This window comes from Pongo abelii, chromosome 7 (genome assembly GCF_028885655.2).
Source record: "Pongo abelii isolate AG06213 chromosome 7, NHGRI_mPonAbe1-v2.0_pri, whole genome shotgun sequence".
Classification (NCBI taxonomy): Eukaryota; Metazoa; Chordata; class Mammalia; order Primates; family Hominidae; genus Pongo; species Pongo abelii.
This window is the reverse complement of record NC_071992.2, coordinates 44,189,496-44,210,754: the sequence shown is the minus strand read 5'-3', so window position 1 is coordinate 44,210,754 and position 21,259 is coordinate 44,189,496. Positions and strand designations below refer to the sequence as shown.

Sequence of the window (21,259 nt, the reverse complement as noted above, 5' to 3'; positions counted from 1 at the left end):
AACCAAGTTGCCACTCAAGTGTTTGTTGAATTGAATAAGTAACAGAATCTGAGAGCTCATGTAATATTTTCCCATGACTTTAAGAGAGGCCACAGGAAATCATTGACAAATGATAAGTCAGTCTATTTTGTGCATAAAAATCTCTAGGGAAAGATTTCCTAAAGCTGCCACTGATAAACCATTCTGGTGTTTAACAGCTCTCACTGCTGAGAAATTTTTCTACCATAAAAAGAAAATCCTAGCTACCAGGATTCACTGGGAACCATTTATTTATTTATTTACTTATTTATATTTCATTTTTGGTCTGAGACAAGAGAGGCCTTGCCCACCCAGAAAGACATTTTTTTCAGAGCTGCAACATCATTTCTGCGGCTTTGCCACTTCCTCCCTGTTCACACACATGCTCTCCTTGCAACACACCTCACTACCGGTCATGCACTGAAGCAATGGAATGCCTTCTCCTCATGCCTCCCTTCTCACAGAGCCCTCTTACCTGGCACATGTTTGTCTTTTACTTATCCTATTTTGGAAATTCGCTCCAGCCCGCAAGGCCCAACCATATGTTTCCTCCTCCACAAAGTCTGTTTGAAGCTTCATGCCCCCACACTGGGAGTAATGTTTCCCTCCTCTGTGATCAAAGAGCATTTCCCGGCTCTTTCATGTAACCTACAGAGCGGGCACACTTCTGCCATGCATCAGTGTGTGCATCTGCTGACCAAATCTGGATTCTAAGCTCTTTGGGACACGATAGTGTGTCTCACAATGTCTAGTGAACAATCACCTATTAAACTAACAGTGATGGAGTGCTTACAACCTCCTGGACACCACGGGTACAAAGATGCGGTACTCTTATGTTACTTCAAGGAACATATAATCAAGGGAGGGGGGATTTAAAGAACAGACTGCTCCCCTTATCAAAACCAGGCCGGGCGCCATGGCTCACACCTGTAATCCCAGCACTTTGGGAGGCCGAGGCGGGTGGATCACCTGAAGTCAAGAGTTAGAGACCAGCCTGGCCAACATGGTGAAACCTTGTCTCTGCTAAAAATACAAAAAAAAATTAGCTGAGCTTGGTGGCGTGTGCCTATAGTCCCAGCTACTCGGGGAGGCTGAGGCAGGAGAGTCACTTGAACCCAGGAGGCGGAGGTTGCAGTGAGCCAAGATCGCGCCACTGCACTCCAGCCTGGGCCACAGAGGGAGACTCCATCTCAAAAACAAACAAACAAAAAAACAAAACAAAAGAAAACCAGCTCCTTTAAGCCTGGCCATGAAAGGAGCCTGTCCGTGTGGAGAGGAAAGACTGAACCTGACGCCCTACTCTAGAAAAAGAGACCCGCCTTCCCCTTAGGGACCTCTCACTGCTGGCTGCAGCTCCCACCACCATACTGGTTTTGGGAGGGTCAGTATCCCTTTAACTCTTCAGTGGCATTTAAGACGTGCTATTTTTTTGTTGTTTGTTTAATTTCCTATAGCAGAGCAGAGACCAGGATGGACATTTATCCAAAGCTTGTCTAAAGACTTGAAGATAGGCCGAGCGCAGTGGCTCACACCTGTAATCCCAACATTTTGGGACACAGAGGTGGGCGGATCACTTGAGGTCAGGAGTTCGAGACCAGCCTGGCCAACCTGTTTCTACAAAAATACAAAAATTAGCCGGGCATGATGGTGGCCGCCTGTAATCCCAACTACTCGGGAGGCTGAGGCATGAGAATGGCTTGAACCTGGAAGGCAGAATTTGCAGTGAGCCAAGATCGTGCCACTGCACTCCAGCCTGGGTGATAGAACAAGACTCAGTCTCAAAAAACAAAACAAAACAAAAGACTTGAAGATAACAGAAAGGAAGTGAGCAGAAGAGTAACATGCAACTAAAAATGCAGCTCACAAATGTGATCCAATCCGGGCATCTTAGATGTCTCTATGGGATGCACACCTGCTTCCAGGGGCCAGGGATGCTGTGTACCTCCTCTCACCCAGGAGCCCCGGCAAGCCATCTGGAGTTCCTGAAATCCAAACCCTGTCTGACAAGGAGACAGCAGCCTCCTTCTCCTGGTGGCCTCAGGCTGGCCTCCTGGTTCCTGTCTCCTGAGGGCTATAATTATTGCACCAAATGGTCCCTTCCCCAGATGATTAACCACAAGAATATCCAATCATGAGGCCACACCCTCACCTCAGGGGCATGGCATTATTCTGTGGCTTGTTAGTAGACGCGCTCTGCGGTTCTTTCTCTGAACTCTCCCTAGATGGCTTCATGAGTGTAATACCCTTTTAATGATGACAGCTCTCGATGTATCTCCAACCTCAACTGTTTTCCCCAGCTTAGTAAACAATACCACCATCCATCCAGCTACTCAAACCCATGAGTCATCCTCAAGTCCTCCATTACCCTCATCCCCTCATGTAATCAGAAGCACACCCTGTGGATTCTATCTTTAATGTACATCAGGAATTCAGAATCTCTCCAATGCAATGTCATCACTTTAGTCCAGGCCACCATCACCACTTCCCTGAAAGATGATAACCGCTGCTATACTCGTCTCCCATTTCTACTCTCACCCCTCCAATCCATTTTCTATATAGCAGCAAAAGTGTGCTTTTAAAACTGTAAACAGTTATGTGCAGCTTGGAACCCATCAATGCATTCCCATGGCATTCAATCAAAAATGCCTTTACTACTTCTTTTCCCCCGCCCCTTAGAGTCAGGGTCTCACTGTGTTGCCCAGGCTGGAGTGCAGTGGTGTGATCATAACTTATTGCAGACTTGAACTCCTGGACTCAAGCAATACTCCCACTTCAGCCTCCTGAGTAAATGGGACTACAGGCATGCCACCACACCCGACTACCTTTACCACTTATCTATCCTCTCCATCTCTCCAGTTGAATCTCTTGCCACACCCCTCCACCACTCACCCCCACTCTCAGCTCTGGGCCTAGAATATGCTCTTTCCTCTGCTTGGAAGCTCCTATTCTTCCTTTAAGTCTTCCTTTATGGTACCTTCTCAGGGAGTCTTCCATTAAGCACCTTGTCTAAATCTACCCCCCATCTTCCTCTTCCTCTACCACCCTAAGTATTCTGTCTCTATTCTTTATAATACCCATCGCAGCTTGTAATTACTGTGTTTATTTCTCTGTGGTCTTTTCTTCTTTGTCAGTCTTCCCCACTAGAGTATGTGCCCCCTGAGGGCAGGCACTGTGTCTGTCTTGCTCACCTTTGTAGCCATTGCCTAGCACAATATCTGGCACCCAGGAGGTTTCAGTAAATGTTTGTTGCCCTGTGAAAAGCAGCTTGGGGATCTCTCAAAGAACTTAAAATAGCACTACCATGCAATCCAGCAATCCCATATACCCAAAGGAAATAAATTGTTCTACCAAAAAGACATATGCACTCGTATGTTCATCACTGTGCTATTCACAATAGCAAAGACATGGAATCAACCTAGGTGCCCATCAATGGTGGATTGGATAAAAAAAATGTGGTACATATACACCGTGGAATACTATGTAGCCATAAAACAGAGTGAAATCATGTCCTTTGCAGCAACATGGATGCAGCTGGAGGCCATTATCCTAAGCAAATTAATGCAGAAACAGAAAAGCAAATACTGCGTGTTTTCACTTTTAAGTGGGAGCTAAATGTTAGGTACACACAGACACAAAGATGGGAACAATAAACACTGGGATCCCAAAAGCAGGGGAAAGAGAGGAAGTCAAGGGTCAAAAAACTACCTATGGGTGCTGTGCTCACTACTTGGCTGACGAGATCATTAAAGCCTCAGCATCACGCAATATACTCAAGTAACAAACCTGCACCTGTACCCCTGAATCTAAAATTTTAAATAAATAAATATTTGTGACTTACATGGGCTGTTGTGATCACCTTCCACCATTGGTGGGGGATCCCTGCCCTAAAAAGTACAAGATAGCCAAACACATGACACCTGGCCCTGGACGGATGAGGCTGACAGCAGTTTATTCACAATGTAAACTCACAGCTGCAGGAGGAGGAGATTGCAGACTGTGGGGGCTGCATTCTGGAGTAGAGCAAACCCCCAGAGAGGCAGCCTTGGTAGAGACAAGAGGGCAGGATGGCTCTTGGTTCCCATTGGAGCATGTGATTGGTTTGTTTGAAGTATTTCGCAGGCTAATGGGAAGGTGAAGCTCATTAGGTTGAGAACTGCATGGGGTGCAGCTTGTCCTGCTGACAGAATTAGCCAGGGATGTCTGGTAAGATGAGGGGAATTCATAAGCCTTTGGGCCCTGTGATCTTCAAGAATGTCAAGGTCGCACTTGAAAGTTTAGTTCTTACCATACATGGATCTATAATAGCATCTGGACAAGAGACATACACATATAGTAGCCAGAGGCAGGGGGTAGGGGGAAGAGATTATTTTATTACAAGACTAAGTGAATAAATTATTATACTACAGCCCTGTGATTTGTATGTACAGGCTACTAGATGAGTAGCTAGTAAGTTTTCCTTAAAAAACTGAATTCCTAATCCTACCTTTTTCTTTTCTTTTTTTTTTTTGAGACATGGTCTCACTCTCACCCAGGCTGGAGTACAGTGGCACGATCTTGGCTCACTGCTGCAGCCTTCACCTCCCGGGCTTAAGTGATCCTCCCACCTCAGCCTCTGGGCTGGCTGGGACTACAGGTGTGTGTTCACCATGCCCGGCTAATTTTTCTATTTTTTTGTAGAGACAGGGTTTCACAACATTGCCCAGGCTGGTCTCGAACTGGACTCAAGCAATTTGCCTGCCTCGACCTCCCAAAGTGCTAGGGTTGCAGGCGTGAGCCACTGTGCCAGGCCCCCTAATTCTCCTTTATTCTTGTCCTAAATCGGAGCCCATGGGGATTATGCTTAGCTACATATAACAGAAAAGCCAAATAACACTGGCTTAAACAAGATAGGGGTTTAGTTTTCTCTCCACATCATGAGATGTCAAGAAATTCATAAATCCAGAGCTGGAATGGCAGCTTCCATCATGGACTCAGGCATCTCTTAGCTTGTCATCCTACCCTTCCTGGGGGTGGAGCTTTCATCTTCATGTGCATAACATTGTTGCTGTGGCTCCAGGCATCAAGCTATATTCCAGGCAAAAAAAGATAAAGATCAAATGGGCATGAGCCAACTGCATTGGCTCCCTTTAAGGAAGTTTTCCTGAATCCCACTGGTACTCTCTTGTTCAGATAATATTATGTTAAAGGAGGTCCTGGGATTGTTCTTAGCTGGGCACATTACTGCCCCCACTCCCATTTCCAAAATGGATTCTGTGAATAAGGAAGACAGGAGAATGGATATCCAATAGGCAACTAACAAAGTGAAGTGTGATTACAGTCAACGAATAGACTGAATATTTTAATTAAAGTCTGGAATTGGAGGGCTTAGTTAAGGTGGACTGGAAAACAGGAAGGTTCCACAAAATAGACTTTACTTAAATTTTTTTTTTTTTTTTTGAGACAGGGTCTTGCTCTGCTGCCGAGACTGGCCTTGAGCTGCTGGTCTGAAGCGATCCTCCAGCCTCAGCCTCCTGAGTTGGGATTACAGGCACAAGCCACAGTGCTGGACTTCCTATTTAATCTTGTTAGAAGACAAGACAGAAACATGTCCATTGTGAAAACAAGGTACAGTACGTGATGTCAAGGTAAGAGTCATGTCTGAAAGCATTGTGGGGATGACAAGCAATCACAGGGTCACCACAAACTGGCGGTGTGACCTCAGGAGGTTACCTAGGGAGGTCCTTGGGTCTCATGGGTCGTAAAATGAGAGGATTGAACTAAATTATCTTTAAGATCTTTCCCAACGCTAAAATTCTAGTGGTCTTTTTTTTTTTTTTTTTTTTTTTTTAGAGAGGGTCTGGCTCTGTTGACCAGGCTTAAAGTACAGTGGTGTGATCTCTGGTCACACTGCAACCTCTGCGTCCTTGACTCAAGCCATCCTCCAACCTCGGCCTTCAGAGTAGCTGGGACCACAGGTGTGCACCACCATGCCTGGCTAATTTTTTTTATTTTAAAGGATGGGGGTTTCACTATATTGCCCAGGCTGGTCCTGAACTTCTGGGCTCAAGGGATCCTTCTGCTTTGGCCTCCCAAAGTGCTGGGATTACAGGTGTGAGCCACCACACCAGGGCAACTTTTATTTTAATTAAGTGAAATATTTTAGACAAATGGAAGGTTTCATGGAAAACAGATGAAGAGCTGGGTGAGACAGCACACACCTGTATTCTCAACTACTCAGGAAGCTGCGGGAGGATGGATTGACCCCAGGAGTTCAAGACCATTATGGGCAACATAGCAAGACTATCTCTGAAGACAAAACCAACCAACCAACCAACCAATCAACCAACAAAAAAGATCAAGCAGAGGTGCTCCAGAGGACGCACCAATAGAATTCCGGAGCAATGTCTTCTTGGCCTTGGTCTTCATTCCCATGGTGGCCCCTGAGTTCCGTGGAGCTCACTTCTACATAGTTCCATGTGTGACTTCAACAAAATAAAATGACGCATTTATTGGTTAAAAATCAGACAGATTACCATCAGATATGGAAAATTGCTTTTACTTGGTAATAACAATCTTACGCACTTTTTACCAAACCCATCACGTTAAATAACTAGCGTTTCAAATTTTGACACTGCATAATTAACCCTCATTTGAAATGACTGGAGAAATACTCATCAAATCTCATGGAAGAATGACAGAATTTTTTCCAGAATTTATCGGAAAAGAAAAGATGTTGGACTGTCAGGAAACGTTTTCAGGGTAACATACTTACTATTTTCTAGATAGTTACTCAGATAACACTTGTACGCAGAGGGAAACACACCCCTGGGCTTTGCAAACACTTGTTTCCTGTGTGTCAGACTCGCCTGCATCCTGTTTATCAAATGGAACTGATAGTTTTGGACGCAAAGACCACAACAACTTATCTCTCGTCAGTCACCTGCTTTTCTTTACTTGTCATACTTTTAGCATTTACAAAGTTTTAAAAATGTGTTTATCATTTGGTAATTATTTTTAAACTTTATTTAAAAATATAGACTGAGTTCTGAACAAATTATCCTTAAATTTCTTCCTCTAGTAGTTACACTTTTCAGTATCAGTGAAGTTTTATGACTCCTCTATTTTTCCTACCCACACAGCATCTAAAGTGTGTCTTTACAGAATAGCTGGAAGTCCTAGCTTTATCCTCTCTGCGTTTCTCTCTCACAGCCCCCTCCTCTTGGACTCTGCTCTTCCTCTCAGCACCGTAACCTTTTTTATTTCCAGATAGGTTTTGAAAACACCATCTGTTCCCCTCTTAGGATCCCTGGGGCAGATGATAGGTGAACCCCACATCCCAGACACATGGCCACCAAAGATATTCTTGCTTTTTTAATGTTTATCAATTTCTTCCGCAGACAACAGAAAGTAAGTCATATTTAGGTATTTATGAAAGGTAACACGGACCTTTAAAAATATGATCATGATACATTTCGAATGAGAACTGTGTGTAAAACATACAGGTCCTATTGTTTCCCTCGTAGTTTTGTCTTTTCTTCGACCAGAAAGTGATCCGCTGCCAGCGACAGGGAGACACACAACTGGTCCTTATTCTAAAGACCCGGCCCAGCCTGGAATGCGGCCCGGCGAGGAGTTCTTGTGCCGGCCGCGGGGACTGGGCGGTAATGAGCCGCTAGTCTCGGAAGGTGGTGCTGTTGGGTGTGAGGGGAGATCCGGATCGCGCTGAAAGTCAGGGAGCGGCGTGCAAGGAGGAAGCCGCGATTTCCAAGGCGGATTCCCCTCGCTGGGACACAACTCTTGAGAATAAGACTTATAAAGACTCTGAGAGTTTGAGGCAGACGCAGAACGGCTCTGGGTTGAGTGACGGGGAGGATACCAGCACTCAGCGCGGGTGGCGGGCGCGGGGCCGAGCGCGGGTGGCGGGCGCGGGGCCGAGCGCGCGCATCCAGGGGCGCCTTGGGGACGGGACGCGGAGAAAAGTTGCCGGGCGGAGAGAAAGGGTGGCGCTGGAAACCAAATGGCTTTCATCCCCTGGAGACAAAGAGGTGCCTTCTTTTGACAACAGCTGCCAGTGACACTCACACCATACGGCGGGGCCGGCGGGGGAGGGGAGCCCGGGAGGAGAGCGTCTAAGGCGGGGACCGGCACTGACTTTCAATAATGGGGTGGTTGCCATGGTGACGGGCCAGGCATCTAAAGGGGCGGCTGAAAGCACCCATTGTTCTGGGGCCCGGCTGCCCGGGTTGTGCCTGTTCCTAAGAGACACCTTTAGACACCTCCCTCCGTGCAGGGGCGAGCTGCGGCCCGCGGCTGGGAGCATCTCCGCGGGAGTTTCACAGCAGGGCCCCGGGCCGCAGATCGCAGCGCCACCGCGGCTGCACGCGCGCTGCATACGGAGGGCAGCGCCGCCTCCCACGCACTATCCACCCGAAATCCGAGCGCTACGCGCGCCCGCCTGGGCCCAGACGCGCAGGCCGGGACACGCAGCCCTGCCTGCTCCCCGCTGTCCCGGGGAGACTTCGAGTAACAATGCGGAGCAGGAGCCGGTGACTCCACAAATAACTCGCTGAGGTCTGGGGCGAGGGCACTCGGGAAAACCCCGCAGAGTCACTTTGCGGTCGTGCTGGAAGGAAAAGCAGAACGGAATCACAGGATAAAGAAGATTAAAAGTAACAGGGCAGCGTTGCAGTGTTGCTTGTAAGAGCAAGCAGCTGGAAACAATCTAAAAGCCCGTCCCTGGGGGCTGGGTGAATGATATGGGGCGCATCCCTCTGAGGGAACACTAAGCTGCCATTAAAGAGTACAGGGCAGCTGTATTTGCTGAGACGTGGAAAATTTCCGGTGTATTCTAAGTAATAAAGTGCAGAAGAGTGTGAGTAGGGCTGTGTGTATCTGGTATGTGTGTTTGCATCTCTGGAAGTGGTTGCTTCTTAGGATGGTCACTGTGGGACTAGGAGTGGAGGAGAGAAAGAAAACTTGCTTTTCACCATACTAGAATCTTCTGCACCTTTTGAATTTTGCCGTTTATACTATGTCTTACCTGTAAAGAAAAAACAACTTTGAAATAAAATTGCATTTGCTTGAACACTGTCTGATGAGATGTGCCACTCTCCATAAAGCATCTGAACTCATTTTTAGTGCTTTAATAAATATTAATTTTTAAAATATATATGCACAAATGCCATTGGCCCACAGATATGTAAAGGCAGTGACAGTGGCAAGTTAAAGATGAAAAGATACACTTCTTTCCTGCCTTCCTGTGGTGCCGAGATGGACGGAGCCAGCTGTCATTCAAGGAGCCTGCTGTATAACCCATCTATTATTATATCACATTAATCACAGGGATCTCACATTAAACAAACATGACATTAGGGAAATTTTCCTAGTTATAAAATGGTATATAATCAGTGAAATGGACTATTGAACACCAAATGTCATGGATGATTTTTTTTTTTTTTTTTTTTTTTTTTGAGACGAGTCAAGCTCTGTTACCCAGGCTGGAGTGCAGTGGTGCGATCTCGGTTCACTGCAAGCTCCGCCTCCCCGGTTCAGGTGATTCTCCTGCCTCAGCCTCCAGAGTAGCTGGGACTACAGGCGCCCGCCACCACGCCCAGCTAATTTTTTTTTTTTTTTTTTGTATTTTTAGTAGAGATGTGGTTTCACCATGTTGGTCAGGCTGATCTCGAACCCCTGACCTCAGGTGATCCACCTGCCTCGATCCCGCAGAGTGCTGACATTACAGGTGGGAGCCACCGCGCCTGGCCATGGATGATCTTCCTACACAGATAAAAATAATCATTACTCAGCAATGACTTCACTGACTAATGACGGTAAGTTAACATCTATTGAGAATTTACTGTGTGCCTTATTGAGCACTGGGTTTAGAGTTTGATATGCAGGCTGGGAGCAGTGGCTCACGCCTGTAATCCCAGCATTTTGGGAGGCCGAGGAGGGTGGATCACTTGAGGTCAGGAGTTGAAGACCAGCTTGGCCAACATGGTGAAACCCCATCTCTACTAAAAATACAAAATTAGCCGTGCGTGGTGGCATGGGCCTGTAGTCCCAGCTACTTGGGAGGCTGAGGCAGGAGAATCACTGGAACCTGGGAGGCTGAGGCTGCAGTGAGCCAAGAGGGCAACAGATTGAGACTCAGTCTCAAAAAAAAAAAAAAAAAGAGTTTGATATGTATTATTTCTTCTAATCTTCAAAACAATTTCCCTATTTCACAAATGAAGAAACATAGAAACATTCTTCAGTTTACCTGATATCACACAACTAAGAAAGCCACAGAGTCTGGATTTGAATTCACATCTGACTGACTCTAAAACTTAAGTTTTTAACTTCTACCCTACCTATTACTTTTAAAATTATGGTGAAAATTCAGGCTCAGTTATGACTGTCTGTAATCCTGTGGTTTCATGAATTGAATAAAAGCTGTCTAAAGATTGAGAACTAGATTACCTTTGAGGAAAGAGTTGCAAAGTATAGCCGGTATAGCTGATGTAGTCTTCATCTCAGTCCATAACTAAAGTTTGATTGGAATCCAGCCAAGCTCATTTGTTTGTGTTGTCTACGGCTGCTTCTCTGCTACTATGGCAGAGTTGAGTACTTGCAACAACCAAAAATATTGACTAAATGGACCTTTACAGAAATGTTTGCTGATCCTTGTTCTAGAGTGATGGTCATGTACTCAGAAAGGCAAAAAAAATAAAACTTTTAGAATTTAAAAATACCAGCCCCATTCTAAATGTGTTATTTTCATATTCACCCGAGTACTCCATTCCTGTTCAAAATTGTGTATTCAGGCCAGGGGCATTGGCTCACACCCGTAATCCCAGCACTTTGGGAGGCCAAGGTGGGCGGATCATTTGAGGTCAGGAGTTCAAGACCAGCTTGGCCAATATGGTGAGACTCCTATCTCTACTAAGACTACAAAAATTAGCCAGGCATGGTGGTGAGCACCTTCTAATCCCAGCTACTTGGGAGGGTGAGGTGAGAGAATCGCTTGAACCCAGGAGGCAGAAATTGCAGTGAGCCGAGATCGCGCCACTGTACCCCAGTCTGGGCAAGAGAGTGAGACTCCATCTCAAAAACAAAAACAAAATTGCATATTCAGTGCTGACCTAAAGAGCTTTAGCATTTGGGGAAATAACACCTGTTTTTAACAGGATGAATATGGTATGGATTTCATTCAACCACAAAGCCTCTTTTTGATGCTTGATCGGAGCCAAAAGGCTGAGAAGCAATAGGACTCTTCTTTGGTTTTGTTTTTTGGTTGGTTTTTCTGTGAGAAGGAACTAGCTTACCTGTGAGCACACATCCTTTGCTCCTGAGTCTGTTCTTAAGCAAAGAGCTTCCAGGAAAAGAAATAAGCCAAGGATAGATGATGTTTTGCCAAAATGAAGTAATTATTATGGCTTGAGATATATATACGGTACTTGGAACCGGCTTAGAGAGATGATTGCCAGTTTTCCTTAGATTTCAAAGAACAATGCTCCTTTTAAAAAAGCTTTAATGGCTCTAGAAAACATACAGAATATTGTGTGAATTTGTAGAAGAGGACAGGGCTCTCTGTCGGGACCGTGGCCACCAATTGCAGGGTGGAACTTTTAGTGAAACTGATGTGAAGGGATATGAATTCCAGCTACCCCTCCTCTTGTCACTGTCTCTGTCACCTTCTGCACCAGAGGGGTGGCAGTTGCTCCTTGTTGCACAACCAGAAATCCAAGGTTATGCTTATGGACATCACCTGCTTCTAAGAGCCAAAACTGTGGGTGTCTTTAGGCAGCATGCCAGATGACTTTGAAATTTTGTTTTTTTAAGCTGGGAAGAACTCTCTAGAAGCTCCTCCACCCAGCTAACAGCTGACCTGTGTTGGCTTGTTTAAAACACTCATAAAATTGGCCACAGTACAAAACTCTTATGAAGCACTGGGCTTACCAGCAGAAACAGAGTATGTCTATGTAATTATGATAGAGCTATCACTACTCAATATCACTTGTAGGTCTAGACAAATGCTAATTCTAGCTAGTAAAAATTAGGTTCTGATTATAGAATCTGGGTGGTGGGTATATAGGTGTTTATTGTACATTTATTTTATTTTTTCTCTCTTTCTTATTCTTCTATTTTTTATTTTTTATATTTTTTGGAGACAGGGTCTCTCTCTGTTGGCCAGGCTGGAGTTCAGTGGCTCACTGCAGGCTCCACCTACTGTGCTGCACAAGCCATCCTCCCACCTCAGCATCCTGAGTAGCTGGACTACAGGTGTGCACCACCACACCCGGCTAATTTTTATTTTTATTTATTTATTTTGAGATGAAGTCTCTCTCTGTCACCCAGGCTGGAGTGCAGTGACACTCACTGCAGCCTCTGCCTCCCGGGTTCAAGCGATTCTTATGTCTCAGCCTCCCAAGTAGCTGGGACTACAGGCACGCACCACCACACCTGGCTAATTTTTGTATTTTTAGTAGACACAGGGTTTCACCATGTTGTCCAGGCTAGTCTCTAACTCTTGGGCTCAAGTGATCCTCCCACCTCGGCCTCCCAAAGTGCTGGGATTGCAGGTGTGAGCCACCGCACCCAGCCATTTACCATACACGTCTTACAAATTTCCTGTATGTTTGAAGTTTTTTCTAATCAAATGCTGGGAAAAAATTAGATTCTGGTCTGAAAACTGTCTTTTCTCCAATTTTCTGGAGGACAAAACAAGATTGAGAAAATATTAGAACTTAGGTAAAAACGTATATACCCTCTCCCCCAAAAAATACCTCAATTAAGATCATAAGGATTCTATGAATAATAAAAATACAAGATAAGATTCATAAGCTATGATAATGTTAATGATATTTTCCTAAGCCTTGAAAACACTTTGGGAAAAACGTCTGGACATTTCCTATTAAAATAATTCCCAGGATTATTCTTAAATTATCAGTGAATAATAGTAAGACTAATTGTGTGTGTGAGCGGAATGTTCTCCCATTCAGACTTAAATTGCCATTACTTAATTGTTTCTAACTCCCAAGTAGCTGTCTTTGAACACTTTCATCTCCTGGAAGTTCCCAAAAAGCCTCAACCCATGAGGATGTTGAAGTTCCCTCTTTCATTTTTTCTCATCTCCCTAATAAGCATCCATTGCCATCTCTTCCTACGGCTGCCAAACTACCCCTGAGCTTCTACTCAGTCCACCTCTCAGCCTTTTCTGCACACATACAAATAAGCAGAGAAGAATATGAAGTGACTACTGAACATTGTACGTTTGGCTAATTAGACCTGATGAATTTTCTTAGCTTACTGATATTTTTTCTATTAATATACTGATATTTCATATTCATATACTAATACACCCTAAACCTAATCCCCCGCTCCACAAAAAGTCTCTTGATTAAGTACATAAGGAGCTATGTATTTAGCTTAATAAGAAAAAAAAGAAATTGAAGAAGAGAAAATGAAAATAACAATAAAAAGTGAAATTGAAAACTGATCAAGCAAAAAAGAGACAAAGTAAGGGAGATGGTGAGAGTTAATAAGTACAAAAAAATAGAAAGAATGAATAAGACCTAGTATTTGGTAGCACAACAGGGTGACTATGGTCAATAATAATTTAATTGTACATTTTAAAAAATACTAAAAGAGGGTCAGGGCACGGTGGCTTATGCCTATAATCCCAGCACTTGGAGAGGCCAAGGCAGAAAGATCATTTGAGGGCAGGAGTTTGAGACCATCCTGACCAACATGGTGAAACTCCATCTCTACTAAAATACAAAAATTAGCCAGGTGTGGCGGCTGACGCCTGTAATCTGAGCTACTTGGGAAGCTGAGGCAGAAGAATTGCTAGAACCCAGGAGGCAGAGGTTGCAGTGAGCCGAGATCACACCACTGTACTCTGGCCTGGGCGACAGAGCGATACTCCATCTCAAAAATAAATAAATAAAATAAAAATTAATAAAAGAGTATAATTGGGTTGTTTGTAACATAAAGGATAAATGCTTCAGGGGATGGATACCCCATTTATTTATTTATTTATTGACTTATTTATGTATTTCTTTGAGACAGACTTGCTCTGTCACCCAGGCTGGAGTACAATGCCATGATCTCGGCTCATTGCAACCTCCACCTCCTAGGGTCAAGCAATTCTCCTGCCTCAGCCTCCCGAGTAGCTGGGACTATAGCCATGCACCACCAGGCCCAGCTAATTTTTCTGTTTTTAATAGAGACACGGTTTCACCATGTTGGCCAGGATGGTCTCAATCTCTTGACCTCGTGATCCACCCGCCTCGGCCTCCCAAAGTGCTGGGATTACAGGCGTGAGCCACCGGGCCCGGCCAGATACCCGATTTTACACTATGTGATTATTATGCACTGCATGCCTGCATCAAAACATCTCATGTACTCCATAAATATATACACTTGCTATGTACCCACAAAAATTAAAATAAAATATTAAAAAGAGGGAAAGTAAAAATAAAAAGAATAAGAAAGACATAACCATGAATACAGGAGAGATTAAAGATATAAATGTTAACTTCACAAAATTATGTGGCAGCAAATATGAAGATCTAGAGGAAATGGGTAACTTCCAGTAGCATGTAAATTACCAGAAGTGACCCAAAAGAAAATGGAAAATCTGAATGGTCCATTATCATAGAAGATATTGGAAAAGTTATTACACATCTTTCATTAGAAGAAGAGGAAACAAGTCTGGCACGGTGGCTCAGGCCTGTAATCCCAGCACTTTGGGATGCCAAGGTGAGCAGAGGTGAGCAAATCATTTGAGGTCAGGAGCTGGAGACCAGCCTGGCCAACGTGGTGAAACCCTGTCTCTACTAAAAATACAAAAATTAGCCAGGCATGGTGGCACAGGCCTGTAATCCCAGCTACTCGGGAGGCTGAGGCAAGAAAATTGTTTGAACCTGTGAGGCAGAGCGTGCAGTGAGCAGAGATCACGCCACTGCACTCCAGCCTGGGCAAGAGAGTGAGACTCTGTCTCAAAAAAGAAAAAAAGAAGAGGAAGTATAAAAACTATTATCAATATCTTCAGAGTGATCTCCATGGAATGAGAGCAGGATAATACAAAACAAGGAGCAACAGAAAGCAGATGATAGAAAATAACTTTTAGAAATTTAAAATATGACTATCTACATAAAAAACTCAATAAAACCTTTGGGAGAGTAAGTCTAGGAAATCTCCCAGAAAGTATAGAAACAAAGACAAAAGTATAGAAAACAAAAGATAAAATATAAGAGAAATAGAAGACCATTTCAGGAAGTCTAATTTTTATTTTATTTTATTTTATTTTATTTTATTTTATGAGGGAGTCTCACTCTGTCATCCAGGCTGGAGTGCAGTGGCGCAATCTCAGCTCACTGCAACCTCTGCCTCCCAGGTTCAAGCCATTCTTCTGCCTCAACCTCCCGAGTAGCTGGGACTACAGGTGCACGCCACCATGCCTTGCTAATTTTTTGTATTTTTTGGTAGAGACGGGGTTTCACCATGTTGGCCAGGCTGGTCACGAACTCCTGGCCCTCAAGTGATCTGCCCGCTTCGGCTTCCCAAAGTGCTGGGATTACAAGCATGAGCCACCACACCTGGCCCTTATCAATAGGAATGTTATTGTAAATAGAGAAAAGGAGGTTGTTTTGGGTGTTTTTTTTTTAACTAGTAAATTTCCTAGTACTGAAGGGAAGTAAATCACTGAGTATCTAAATTGAAATAAATCAATGAGTGCCTAGGTCAAAGAATGAAAACCAACCACAGTAAAACAAAGAAATAACTAAAACCTACATGGATGCAAATTTTTTAAAGTGGAGAAAAAAGAAAAGGAGGAGGAGGGGAAGAATTGATAGGTTGCCTGGTGCCTTTGACCAGGTGGGGAATAAGAAAGAGAAGTTCTATTGAAAAATGAAGGAAGAATGATTTGGGTACATACAAACCTGAGCAAACGAACAAACAAAAAGTAATCATTAACTTCAGGAAAAACAGAAAGTAACACAAGAAAAAAAATGTCATCATAGCATATTAATTGGCTCATCAGTGAACAAAATTTAATTAATCGTTATAAACTCCATCAACACTGGGACTTTATTTGGATTACTAAAGAATCTCCAGCACCTACAGTAGTGCCTGACACATAGTATGCTCTCAAAAAATATTGATGAATTAATGAATGAGTACTGAATAATAACATTAACTGCGATATAACAACTAGAAGAATGTGGGAGGAGAAGGCTTAGGAAGGCTGAAGCTTCCTCCTGTATAATAGAAAATCCGTAAGTAAAGTAACAACAACAAAAAAGAAGTAGGGATGGGGTGAGTCAAGAAATAATTGTAAAAGAATATGGGAGTATAATCCTGAAATGAATAGGTAAAAGAGTTGCAAGTGTCTGGCCTTGGGGTGTGGGGCTTAGTGGGTGTGGGTGAGCAGAGAATCTTATTTTCTTAATTATAATCTTTGTAATATAAAGAGAGGCAAACTGGAATGGGCCTGGAGCTTCCTTTCCTCCCCCTCTGCACCCCTACAGTAATTTATCAAGAAGCTAGCTGAGCAGGTCTGAATTAGCTCCACAGAAGAACCAGCAGCCTCTGGCGGATACTAAGAGCTCAGCTCTGGAGGCTCCTCAGCTCAGCTTCTTCTCCCCAAGGAGGTTCCCACTGTTGCCTAACTGACTCAACATTCCCTGCAACTTTCCAACTCCCCTATAAACCTGCAAAACAGCATGAGGTGGAATCCTTCTCCTGGAGCTCTTTCTGCTGTAGAATGTCTGTGCCCAGGCGCATCTCTATGTGAGAAAATTAGACATGTGAGCATTGAAGATTCCCTGCCTGTCTATGTCCCAGTGAGCCTTGTTTTAAATATGTATGCAGTCCGCACATTTTAGGACACCATTGTACTGTTATACTTTGTAAGCCAAATATGTTGTACTACTTTGGTTAAAAATAAAAAACTAACTTTTATTGGAAAAACTTGATATCACATGTAAAAGAAAGAAGTTGGACCCTTATACCATATACAAAAATTACCTTGAAATGGATCAAAAATCTCAATGTGAGACAGAAACTATGAAACTCATAGAAGAAAACATACGGGAAGTGTCATGTCTTTGGATTTAGCAAGGATTTCCTGGATATGACACCTACAGCACAGGCAACAAAAGAAAGAATATATAAATTGGACATCTAAATTAAAACTTTCAGTAAGGTGTGGTGGTTCACGCCTCTAATCCCAGCATTTTGGAAGGCCCAGGTAGATCACCTGAGGTCAGGAGTTGGAGACCAGCCTGGCCAACATGGTGAAACCCATCTCTACTGAAAATACAAAAAATTCCCCAGGCATGGTGGCGCAAGCCTGTAATCCCAGCTACTCGGGAGGCTGAAGCCGGAGAATCGCTTGAACTTGAGAGGCGGAGGTTGCAGTGAGCGGAGATCACGCTATTGCAATCCAGCCTGGGCAGCAGAGAGTGACTCCATCTAAAAAAAAAAAAAAAGTTAAAACTTTCATGCATCAAAGGACACAATCAACGGAATGAAAAGGCAATCCGTGGAATAGGAGAAGATATCGACATGCCATGTGTCTGACAAGGGGTTAATATCCAGAATACATAGAGAACTCCTATAACTCAACAACAAAAAAACCCAGCCTGACTAAAGAATGGGCAATGGACTGAACATGCATTGTTCCAAAGAAGATATACAAATGCCAATGATGTCTCAATCAGGGTGAGAGAAAAAATAAAAACAAAACAAAACAACAAATGGCCAACAAGCACATAAAAAGTGCTCAACATCACTAATCCTTAGGGAAATGCAAAGCAAAGCCACAGTGAGATGTCATCTCCTAGCCATTAGGATGGCTACTATTAAAAAAAACAGACAGAAAATTACAGGTGTTGATGAGGATGTGAAGAAATTAGAACTTTTGTACAATGTTGGTGAAAAAGTAAAATGATGTAGCCACTATGGAGAATAGCATGGTAGTTCCTCAAAAAATTAAAAATAGAATTACTGTGTGATTCAGCACTTCCACTTCTGGGTATATACCTCAAGGGATTAAAAGCAGGTAAGTGGGAACTAAGCTATGGGTATGCAAAGGCATACAGAATGGTATAATTGACAACAGAGAATCAGAAAGGGGGAAGGTGGGAAGTGGGGAGGGATGAAAAACTACCTATTGGGTACAGTGCACACTACTCAGGTGATGGGTACACTAAAATCCTAGACTTCACCCCATGCAATTCATCCATGTAACCAAACTCGCATGTACCCCTAAAGCCACTGGAATTCAAAAAAAAAAAAAGAAAGCTGGAACTCGAAGAGGTATTTGTACACCTATGTCCATAGCTCCATTATTTGCAATAGCCAAAAGGTAGAAGCAACCTATGGGTCCATTGAGGATAAATGGATGAACAAAATGTGGTATTATTTCGTGGTAATATGTGGCACAATAAAATATTATGCAGCCTTTAAAAGGAAGGAAATTCTGACAAATGCTATCATTGGGATGAACCTTAAGGACATTATGCTAAGTGAAATAAGCCAGTCACAAAAAGGCAAAACTGTATGATTACGTTTAGTATCTTGAGTAGGCAAATTCATAGAAACAGAGAAGAATGACAGCTGCCAGGAGCTAGGAGGAGGGGAAAGTAGGGAGTTGCTTGATAGGTATAAAATTTCAGTTTTGCAAGAGGAAAAAGCTCTGGAGATTGCTTATACAATAATGTGAATATACTTAACAGTACTGAACTGTGCACTCAAAAATTGTTAAGACGGCACATTTTGTTATGTGTATTTTTTCCACAATTAATCTTTTTTTTTTTTTGAGACAGGGTCTCACTTTGTCACCCAGGCTGCAATCATGGCTCACTGCAGCTTTGACCTCCTGGGCTCAAGTGATCCTCCCACCTCAGCCTCCCCATAGTTGAGATTACAGGTGTGTGCCACTGCTCCCAGATAATTATTTATATTCTGTAAAGACGGGGTCTCACTATGTTGCACAGGCTGGTCTCGAACTCTTGGGCTCAAGTGATCTTTCCACCTTGGCCTACCAAAGTGCTGGGATTACAGGCATGTGCTACAGCACCCTGCCCTAAAATGTTTTTAAATTAACTCAAAATTGATTAAAGATCTTAATGTAAAAGCTAAAACTATAAAACTCTTAGAAGGAAACATAGGTGTAAGTCTGTGTGACTTTGGATTAGGCAGTAGTTTCTTAGGTATGACACCAAAAGAATGGGCAGCAAAGAAAAATAGAAATATTGGACTTTATTCAAGTTAAATAGATACTATCAAGAAGGCAAAGAGACAACCCAAAAATGGGGGATAATATTTGCAAATCATGTGTCAGGTAAGGAACTAGTACCTAGAATATTTAAAGAACATTTATAATTCAACAGGAAAAAGATAAATAACCAATTTTAAAATGTGCAAAGTATTTATATAGACATTTCTCTGAAGAAAATATTCAAGTGGCCAATAAGTGGAAGAAAAGATGCCCCAAATCATCAGTCAACAGGGAAATGACAATGAAAACCACAAGGAGATGTCACTTTATACCCACTAAGAAGGTTATAATCAAAAGAGAAGAGAAGAGAAAAGAAGGAAGGAGAAAAAGAAAGAAGAAACTGTTAGTGAGGATGTGAAGAAATTGTAACCCAGTAGCTCACACCTGTAGTCCCAGCACTTTGGGGAGCCCGAGGCAGGAGGTTCACTTGAGGTCAGGAGTTCCAGGCCAGTCTGGGCAACATAGTGAGACCCCCATCTCTACAAAAAATTAAAAATTAAAAAATTAGCTGTGTGTGGTGGCACGTGACTGTAGTCCCAGCTACTCAGATGGCAGAGGTGGGAGGATCCCTTGAGCCCAGGAAGTGGAGGCTGCGATGAGCCGTGATAGTGCTCCACTGCATGACAGAGCAAGATGCCGTCTCTACAAAAATAAATAATGAAATTGGAGCCTTCATCTGTTGCTTCTGGGAATGTAAAATGGTGCAGTGGCTGTAGAAAACAGTTTGGTGGGTCTTCAATAAGTTAAACATAGAATTACCATATGAGAGCCCACACCTGATGGCTGGCCCCGCCCCATACACCTAGCCCAGCGCCTTCTCTGCACCAGGAAAGCCCCATTCACCTGAAGCCAAGCTGTCCAGCAAGCAGGCCACGGCCAGACCACCAAGAAGCCACAGTGGGCCACATCCAATGTCTTCGTGATGTTTGACCAGCCCCAATCCGGGAGTTTAAGGAGGTCTTCCACGGGTTTGCCCAGAGCTGTGGTGGCTTCATTGACAAGGAAGGCCTGGCCTCGCCGGGGAAGAACCCCATGGTGAACAGCTGGAGGGTGAGATGAGTGAGGCCCCAGGGCCCATCAACTTTACCATGCTGCTCACTGTGTTTGGGGAGCAGCTGAACCGCATGGACCCTGCAGATGTGATCTGCAACACTTTGATGAGGAAGCCTCAACTTCAGGTTTTATCCAGGAAGCCCACCACGGTGACCGCCTCACAGACCAGCAAGTGGGCGAGTTGTACCCGGAGGTGCCTGTTGACAAGAAAGGCAACTTCAACTATGTGGAGTTCACCCGCATTCTCAAACACAGCACCAAGGACAGAGACCACTAGGCCATCCCAGTCGTCCTGACGCCCAGGCCCTGTCCCAGTCACCCCTCCCCGCACACACAGTCTGTACCAGCTCCATGCCCACGACCCTGCAAGATCCTCTCAGGGGGTCCCCCCTTTGAGAGATTAGGATCCCAGCTCCCAGTGGAGGAAACGGGCCAAGAAATGTGAATGCCAGGCAAGGAGCACACTATGGAGCTGAGGCCGGCGTTCCCACCATGACCCCAGGACCAGGGGAGGGAGTCTCAGATCCCTCCAAGGAAAGACCACCTTCTGGGGAGATGGGCCAAGGGCAGGAACTGGAAGCACCAAGGGAAGACTCCTCAAGAGAGCCCAGGCCTTGGCCGAGGCCTGTCCATTCCTGGGCTGCCCCTTAGGAGGAAGGGGCCTTGAGGTGTGGGATCTGACACCACTTCACGTGCATTCTCACATAAACACAAGCTCACCAAGGTCCCCTCTCAAAGGACAGGACGCCAGACCCCTCCCCTACACCCTGTCCGGCACCAGAGCACACCCACACACAGCACACCACCCACTGTGGGAGTGTACTCACGAGGACGCAGAGGGAGGGACATCCGACCCAGGGGAGGCAGAATCTCCAATAGAGGGCTGAGCACTGAAAAGAAAAGGAAAGAAAGCATTACTGTGTAAACCAGCAATTC

The 21,259-nt window shown here is 44.2% G+C and overlaps 1 pseudogene; it reads left to right on the top strand.

The window, feature by feature from the left end:
- Window positions 1-19,301: 19,301 nt before the first annotated feature.
- On the top strand, window positions 19,302-20,600 carry LOC100444846 (myosin regulatory light chain 2, smooth muscle major isoform-like; annotated as a pseudogene).
- The last annotated feature ends 659 nt before the right edge of the window (window positions 20,601-21,259 follow it).